Here is a 9950-nt window from a genome sequence, read left to right as displayed (position 1 = left end):
CCTATAATGTTTGTGTAACTCTTTCCCTACCAAGTTAATCTATATATATATATATATATATATATATATATATATATATATATAAAGCAAGTGATTATTGGTAATGGTAAATTTAAATATGTAGAATATGTACATATAGTACATAATACTACCATTCCATGTGAATAATTAGCACCATGCACTGATATCAGAAATAGGAGGCAGATCGTATTATAGGATGCAGGCTGGGCTGAAATCTTATATGATGGGGTTCAGTTTCTCCATCACTGATGATGGCTGGAGATGTCACAAGAGGAGATGTAACTTAACACAGCCTGATAACAGTCTGTATAGATTGCCTCTCAAATAATAGACTGGACCGCTGGCATGGAACCAGATGTACTGCAGCTTAGACATCATCTATCACTCATATATAGAGAGATCCATGTCACTGTTCTTATATCAATAAATATAATACATAGAAACATCTCTCAATCATATATTAAGGTATCTATGTCACTGTTCACAAATTCCGAGATATTTTACTTAGACATCTATGTCACTTCTCATATTTGTTCCTAATTATTATATATGAAATATTTCCTCACTCTCATAAATATACATCCATTTCACTGTACATGTATGCCCAAATCTAATGCAAAGAAATATCCCCTACTCATATATAGAGGGATCAGTGCCACATTTCTTATATTCCCAAGTACAATACATCAAAACATCTCTCACTGTATGCTATTGTTCATATGTTCCTGGATATAATAAAGGCATATAATAAAGTTATATCTTACTTTAATACAGAGACATCTATGTCAGTGTTCATTTATCCTACAATTATAATACAGAACCATCTGTCATCTTTGGAGTTATCAGAGCCACAATACACATATTCCCAAATATAGTACATAGAATATCTACTATCTAAATATCTCATTATATTAGGACATGTCAATGTTCTTATATCCACAAATATAATCTATAGAGTCATCATCCATCTTTCATATATATGACATCTAAGCCAATGTTCTTATATAAGGAGATATCGATTCATTTATTCCTACATTTAATACATTTAATAGAATCATTTCTCACTCGGATCTGGAGGCATCGATGCTTCTTTTGGTAAATTTCCACATACAATCATCCCTCTGCTCTGGATTTATTTAAGCCATTCATTATATTTCCCCGCACATAATACATAGGGCGTTCATTCTCAGATTGTTAATAATAATAAATTCAGCACAATAAGAAAAGTATGTATATATATATATATATTTATATATATATTTCAAATACATTAACTACAGATCTGCCTACGAATATAGAATATTCCCATAGACATTTCACCTGCAATAGTTAATGCTCAGTCGATCAAAGTCTTAATACAATGTTATCTGTCTCTTCCCAGCTCCATCACAGCCCCTGTCTGTTCTCAGCCCTATCCCAGCCCCTCTTACCTGTCTGTTCTCAGCCCTATCCCAGCCCCTCTTACCTGTCTGTTCTCAGCCCTATCCCAGCCCCTCTTACCTGTCTGTTCTCAGCTCTATCCCAGCCCCACTTACCTGTCTGTTCTCAGATCCATCATGCCTCCTTCCTGATTTACCAGGACATAAAACATAAAGGGAAAGGAAGCCTCCAGTCAGGCTGCCCCCCTCCTCCCAGAGATCTGAGACTTTCTAAAAGGCTGATCTGTAGGAACATCAGAGAGACAGAAAGAAAAGAGCCCTAGTTTCCATCAGCAGAGCATTAGTGAATCCTCCCTGCTATCAAATGACAGAAGGAGCCCTCAGGGCAATGCCCTATGTTACCTGCATGGCTCTCTCCATGAAGTACATGGCAGAAGAATTGCAGCCACACCAGGGACTTTGCTGCCTGTCCCTACTCTCTCATCCATCAACAGGTCAACTGAATAAATCCCCCAGCCCTACCCACCTCCAGCTTGTGTCCTGAGCCCCTTTAGATGTTCCATAGCAGACACAGATAGATAATTCTCCTGTAATCACCTTACCTCCACAGCCTGGGAAATAATCCAAGACAGAGCCTGTGCCTGGGAGAGCCTCTCATTTTCCAATGTCATCGGCCCAGGTGCCTTTTAAGGTGGCAGTTGAGGGGGGCGGCTCACCTTGAGAGTCACATGCTAATTAGTAATAAGCTGCCAGCAGATTGGTTGATGGGGGTGTTTCTGTCTCTACACCCCAGCCTCCTTGTCTGATGTAATTTCCAAAGCCTTTTGATGGAGATCTGTTTGTCCATCTGAGCATCCTTTGGATACCTTTAAATGATTTAACCCCTAATTTACCAGACTGCCATTGCTATATGGATTTATTTCTATCATAGCTAAAAAATACTTTCTATAAAATAACAAATCATAAGAAAATGATAAAACCATTTAAAGGTCTGCAATGCAGATATTATAGATCTGAGTTTTGTAGGACAAAGTCGCATCCTTCCTGTATCCTAAGGCTGGAATAGAAGAACCACCAACATTTACTCATCTAATTCCTTGTGTATGCGACACAGACATTTACTTCTGTCATATATTCACATGATTTGTAAACGAACTAAACGAATAAACATGATTATTGCTAATAAATACCGAGATATGGGGAATAAACAAACGAACTCTCTGTTCCGTATAACAACACAATGGTAGCTCAGGATTACATGAAAGCTGAAATTCAATGTACATCAATGCGTGGAAATTGTATGTGACAGTATTCTAGGGGCAAAACACATATCTGTCTACTATTATTAAAAATATTTCCTTTCTTATTTATTTCTGGTTATCTATCAATCATTTTATATAAAATATTAGTTATTGTGGTGTAATGAGTTTTATCTATCTTTCCATCTATTTAGCCATCTCTCCAATACCCATCTATCTTTTTCCCCATTTCACTAATATCTATATATCAATCTTTTTATTTGTTATCTATTAATCTGCACATCTCTCTTTCCCTCTTCTCTCTCCCTCCTCTCTCCGTTATTTTTTCTTTTCTCCATCTCTCTCATTCCTTCTTTATTTCCATTTAACTTCCCCTTCATCTCCATTTCCTTTTTCCCCTTTTTTCTGTCTCTTATTCTTCCTATTCATCTCATTCTTTCTCTCTGATTTTGTTGCAGTATTGCAGTGTTTGGTAGTATAATCTCCCTGTCTTTGTGTGATGATGAGCACATGGGGGTCCCCAGCAAGCAGTGGCTCCTTATAACCTGTGTCCTGAGTTCTTGTCCCAGCTCACTCACCATGAATGTATCCAGCAGCTTTTCTCTTCTCTCAGGCTATTAGTGAGGAGATCTCAGTGAACAATCCACCTGTACTTGTTCTGCTTCAGTAAGTAAATCCCACAAAGGGGCACCTTTCTGATCAGGACAAAGGCAGATTGTGTACAGGTAGGCCAGCATAGAGCTCACTGACTGCTACCTCCCAGGGCACAGAGTCCAGGGCTGGCACACATTGCACAGCAGGGGATCAGGTATAGGACATCAGGGCCAAATACTGCCCATATTACAAGTCATGGGGGGAATTCATGGAGCAGGTAGATCAGTGTGTGTGAGTGTATTGTGCCTGAGATGGCTGGCTGCCTATGCACATCTGTCATCTATCCACCCCCTTCCTCTTCCCAGAGAAATATCAGCAGCTAGAAAACAACTCTGCTCCATTCACAAATGTGTGCCCCGGGGATAAACGACTGCTCTCCGGATAATGCACAGGCTGCTGCCAGCACTGCTATTCTACATGACCATATGGGAGGGAGATGGAGGGTATTAGTTACCCTACAGCATGGCAGCACCAGGTCACAACTTCCTGCCATCTAGGGTGCTAGATCATGGCTGTGCTGGGGGTGCAGTGCCATCATGCCAGGCAATGATCCATCTACTTTATTGTGTGCAACTCTGGGTGGACATGAGGTCCAGTACACAAATAATCTATATTTTTATATTTCCTGAATGGGGATAGGGGAAAACAAGCCTAAACCATAGCTACATTCTATCAATAAAGAAGGTGCCTATTATTAATCTGCAGGTTGGGAATCTTATATTGCTATTAATGTAAAATAAATCCAGTATACGGGAAGTATTCAGATCTCTTCTAATTATCATTATATGAGGTCAGTAATCCCACGTGGTTTATTCTAATCCATTGTAGAGGAACTCCACATTGTGCCCTGTACAGTCCATGAATGGAGTGCATAGGGGTAATCCCATGTGTATTACCATGTGGACTGCTCAGGAGGGGCTTTATATTATTAACAGTAAACTCAATGAATTTCATGTGCTAATATTAATATTATTATAAATAGTGGGTTATCAATCCAATCTACAGACTATATAGGCCCTATATTTGTAACAGTAAATGTCATCAATGCAGTGTGTGAGAAAATATTATAATCATAGGTACTGTAATTTTTTTTGCATGGGGTCAATAATCTAATTTTTTTACACATGTTTTTTATAATAATAAATCAATTATTCAATTGTATTGTGCATTTGTATTATCACAAGATAATTATTGTTATTAGTATCATGGTCATTATATTAGTTTGAATTAGTCCTGCTTGGCTAATACTCATCAATCTATGGGGGAGTTGTATTTTTCTTTACTAGCTATGTCGTTATAGTTATTCTTTTTACATTATAAAGTGATCAAAATCGAAATAAAATTAGAAATGTCTTAGTCAAGTGTAGCCTTTGGGGTATCATTAATAATAATACTATTGATAATAATGATAGTAATACTAATGATAATAATATTAAAAACAAAAAAGAGCTCAGCAAGAGCATTCTTTCTTCTCTCTTTCTACCCATCGTTTGTTCTAATAATAATAATAATGTCATTTTGAAATAATCCAGTGTTTTGTGCTTTGACCTATAAAGTACATTTTGTTAGTTTAAATTAATATTTAAATCTTTTTAAACCAATAGTAAAAAATAGGTAAATCTTTTTAGCTGTTATCCAATATGCAGCATCTCAGTTTTTTTCTTCCTTTAGTAAAACCAAAGTCTTGATATGTGCAATTACTTTATTAAGCATGAACATGCTTTCTACTATTTCTGACTTGCAAAAATTTAGTTTAATAAAAGCTTAGGAGAGTTGCAGGCTAAGCGGACTTGTCATCAGGACACAAAGCATTGTGGAGTTGGCCACCAGCAGATGATATGTACTTGTGTTCCTGTATGATGGCAACTATTAGGAAATGCACCATCAAGGATTTCCTTCTGCCTGTACCGTATGTGCGGAATAAAACATTTTGAAGGTAAACAGAGCAAATCCTCCCTCAGAGATTGTAGAATAAAAAGTCTGATGATGCAGTCCTGAGATGTCAGTATAAAATGCTCTGATATACATGATGGACAGGGAAGAGACATTGATATTGTAGGTCAACACTGGTGAGATATTAGAATGCTCTTCTATGAGAGGAATGGGGGAGATCTGATGGCACTTAGTTAAATCAATGTGATGTGCACTCCCTCCCCAGCACACAACATATGTACATGGCATACAATGGCTCTGTTTCTTTAAGAGAAGCTTCCTGCGCTCAGCAATTTAGGAGGATCAAGTGTCTGTATCCAGATGGTGTAAACTGCATCAGACTACTCTCATCCAGAGGGTACACATACCAGAGACCAAGCCTCTACAATATGTAGAATTATATATCTCTCTATATAGTCCTATATAGTCCTTATCACCTGAGAACAGCAAAACAAGCAAACCTCTGCAGCCATCAAGGTACATACCGGTCACTGTTCCCTGGTCCTGGGGTCCCATACAGATGAAGAAGGGAGAGATCCACAAGACAGTGGTATGCCTGGACTATGCTGGGGTATGGGGGTCCTACAGGGGCTCTTTATACACCCTGGAAGCATGCAGGCTCCTCCTTCTCTGGTGCCCAATGTACCTGCTGTTTAACATTCTAAAGAATAAGTTTAGAAAAAAAAACTTGCCCACCTCTCTCTACCTGATCCAGCTGTGGCAGGAGTTTGGAAGGATCCAGTTACCATCAAGTGAAAAGAAAACCTGTAATGGGATCTTATTGCCTTCATTAAGCAGGTTAACATTTGATCAGGAACAATCAGATAAGTAGTCCCTCACCCCTCACACTCCCAGTCATCACTGCCATCTTTTGCCACATCCCTTGTTTCTAGCTGATTAACTTTTGGAGAAGTTGAAACCTCATCTGAGTTTCAAGTCTCAATGAAAGAACAGGAGAGCAGCAAAGCCCCTCATGAATATTTCATGTGCTCCATGCTTGTGTGCCTAACCTGGCTTGTTCCACATGACGTCTGCCATTGTGCTCCCTGTCTGTCAGGATGGGTGGGGGCATGTAACCCAAGCACACCGGTGGCATCAGGTCTCCTTTGTTGCTGCTGTTGTGTGATACCTGTAGAGGAGAGCCTAGAGAATGGAGCAGACACACATAACTCTGCACTGGACATTGCTGATCTCCATAATCCTCTGCGAAAACTCCTAACAGACTTGGCTCATGCTGAGCTATTACCAGGCCAGAACATATAGAATAGGTAGATCTGTTCCATACTTTATGCAGTCTATCCTGAGCTCACTTATGATAGATAAACTAAATACTAGGAATAATTGCTGGACTTATAGGTTAACATTTATGTGTCATATGCAACATAAACCATCTTTTATTGTTTCCTTATAGTTGACAGTAAATGAGCTCCTGTCTTCTTCCTGGGGCTCAATACAATTATCAAGAAAGCCCAGTTATGCCAAAATGCTACACTTATCACAAAGCCAGAAACACTTAATTGTAACATTTAAATAGGAAGGGTATCACAAACCTAACATGTTACTGGCAAATAAATACATGCTTAGTTCTTCCTGGGACTCCATTGGATAGGAAATCACCAAGAAATCTCACCTGTGCCTAAATGCTACATTTTCACATTGCCAATTCCAATAGATTTTGTGTAAAACTAAATAAACAAATAAAAGGGGATCTTTATTTGAGATAGTTCCTCAATATGGCTTAATGGGATGGAGATAAGAAATGAGCTGTAAGATCCATCTGGTGATTTAAAGGAAACCTGCAGTATATTCAGATTGCCATTGCTGACCTGTTTCTGAGACACTGACCTGCATGCATTAAATTGTGGTAAAACCTTTAAAAAAATTATATCAAAGGGTCAAAAATACCAGGCAACCAGCATTTTCAGAAGGAAAAGTCATCATAGCAGCCTCTAAAATTTTTACTGAGAGCAGGATTCCAATATTCTACCAGTAATCACTTAAAATTGAATCATCAGTTTGGGGTAAATCAGCCTTTCTTAGTAACATGTTATAGTAAATCTGCATCTTGAGAGTTATTATGTTTTTGTCTCTAACAAGGCTTTATATTGGGTATAATTATCATGGGGGAATATGTTTTGTATCTTAAACATCATGATTTTCTTGTGGTGGGTCCAGTAAATATCTAAATGTAATGCTGCAATATTTTTGTCAAGTCAAACCTGATGAACTCCAATGAGAAGAAATAACAATCACCATACACATTCCTGATTTGAAAGAAAGGTGAACTCCATTTATTACGTGTCACATATCTGTATTTGTATCAAAGTGTTTTTAGTTCAGTGCATTTAAATTTTTTTTACATAATTTACTAATAATCTCTATAAAACACGTTTTGCAACAACAAAGAAACAGTAGGAAGGAATTTCCTTTTTGTTGAAGAACACAAAAACTCAAATAAAAAAAAAAAACACTGGCTGTATTATACTTTAGAATATTCTTATACTAATATTGCAATACTTATTTTTTCCCTTGATTTTTAGTAACAGTTTTAATATAGGGGGAAATATTTAAACCTTAAATGTAAAGAGTATTTTATGTTAGCAGTGTACCACATACAAATAGCTATTTACAGTTTATCCACATAAAAGTTTTACCCAAGAAATGCTTTGGTAAATGTATTAGTTAATGTGTATTTTCATGATGCTGTGTAAAGCTCATTTCACAGTCAGCTTTATTATTTAAAATAATTATGTCACGGTTCTAGGGCACATAGTGGCACTGAGAATCAGATATGAAAAGTTTCAGCATTGCAGAACTGATTCAGTGACAACAGCATCTGCAATGTAACAAGATAAAACAATTTCTACATTGTATTAAGTGGCACAAAGTAAAATTTTCTCTCCTATTTTAAGCTATTTGTTAAAAGATTAGTAATATTAGTTAGATATTTATTGGATGAGATCAGTTAGATTAACTAAATGTGAATACCCACAGATGGAAGACAGCAATCTGAAGAAAATGATGATGTGTAAGGCAGTCCACACATACATGTGTTTTCTAGCAGCCTATTTACAATGTATAACCCTTTAAAAAGCTAATGATTTGTACAAAATGGCCTGTCTTCACCATTTGCCAATTGCAGTGATGAAACAAATTGACAAAAAATGAATTGGCTGTATCAGTATTTGGAAGCTTTTATTTAACTGTCTGGGTTATTTTTAATTGGAAAGTCAAATGTCTAAAATACCCAAAATGTGGTCAATTATTTGTGAATACAAATGGCACAGAATTGGTAGATACACCAGTACTGAAATACTAATCCATCCGTGTGTCTGGAACTTCCTTATAAACTATAGTACACAGATCCTATACTGAGCCAGCACTCCATGGCATTATAAGAAATCTCTGGATGAACAAATGATGAACTTCATACCTGCAAACAAAGGATTTCAGAGACACTCGAGGTTTACAGAAACAGAATTGTAATAGTTAATTCCCAATGAACACATTCTTCATCTGACTTTTATTGAGAAAAGCTTTGAAAGTAAATATTTTAAAACATTAAGTTTATTCACTACAAATGAACAGAGAAAAGAAACATTTTATTTTACATACAAATCAGCAGCTGGTAAATTCTCTCACTGCATCTTTTTGGATGAGTTTGATCAACCAGGAATGATGGAGGTAAATTGAATATGGAAAAATAAGATTTTTTTTGTTCATTTATTGTATTGTTTAATTCAATTGCAGCATGTATATACCCATTATACATAGGATTCTAGAAATATCTTTTTAGATAAATATGGCCAGAAAAAAAGACTCTGTTTCTTCTGACTCAGTAACTCATTTACAAACAGATGATGCTCATGCTGCACACCTATGCTTTACCTTAGTAGATATGAAGAAAATTCACATTGCAAGGAATATCTAATCATGTGCAAGGAAAATTGGAATAACAGGATTTTTGCTTGCTCGGGTCTGGAAAATTCAAGTCAGAACAGATTTACCTAATGTACTAAGCTAGGTGAAAATTTCCTATTGTAGTGAAAATTTGTTTTGCAAAGTGAGTATTCAATATGCCTTCAGTAAATCAACCACAAAATCTTTCTGATGTCTACTTTTTCAGACATGCAGAATACGCAGCCATGGTTCTGTACCTGGAAGCACCATATTTATATTACCTGGTACCTTCATATATATAAATGTGATAAACAAACAAGTTTGTTGGCAAGAAAGTTTGATACTAATTGGGAGATTGGGGCTAAATACTAATTGGGGCTTTTGCTGCCTATACACACTATAAAATCACAATGGTGTTGTTTTACTACAAGTGTTTAGGCAGATTACTTAATATCACCTTGCAACTTGCAATATAACGTGAATTAATGAAGCTTTGCTGACTCCAACCACCTAATCACGTGCAAACAGCGTATGTTTTACATTTCTTTAGACATGATTGGGTATTTTTGCAAAGTGGAGTTTTACTACTTTCATTTAAGTGAAAATTTTCCCTCAAAAATGATACATTTACTTTGCTAAAAAAACTACTTTACTACTTTACTTTGCTTTGCTAAAACTACCTTTAAGTAGATCAACCCCAATGTATCAAATTAAACAATTTTTAGTTAAAAATTATGAACACTAAAACGATCAGATAAATGTGGTAAGATTTCAAGATGATAGTTTTATTATTAGGACTAGTTGT

At 36.5% G+C, this 9950-nt stretch overlaps 1 long non-coding RNA gene across 1 annotated transcript in view; it reads right to left on the bottom strand.

The window, feature by feature from the left end:
- The window catches only part of LOC140324208 (uncharacterized), a 17853-nt gene extending 15774 nt beyond the window's left edge, over window positions 1–2079 (bottom strand). The window contains exon 1 of the long non-coding RNA XR_011919512.1: window positions 2003–2079. This is a non-coding gene — a long non-coding RNA (uncharacterized lncRNA). The remainder of the gene's footprint in view (window positions 1–2002) is intronic.
- Window positions 2080–9950: the final 7871 nt, after the last annotated feature.

This window comes from Pyxicephalus adspersus, chromosome 2 (assembly GCF_032062135.1).
Source record: "Pyxicephalus adspersus chromosome 2, UCB_Pads_2.0, whole genome shotgun sequence".
NCBI classification, from domain to species: Eukaryota; Metazoa; Chordata; class Amphibia; order Anura; family Pyxicephalidae; genus Pyxicephalus; species Pyxicephalus adspersus.
Note: the sequence above shows the minus strand (reverse complement) of the source record. Positions and strands in the feature narration are given on the sequence as shown.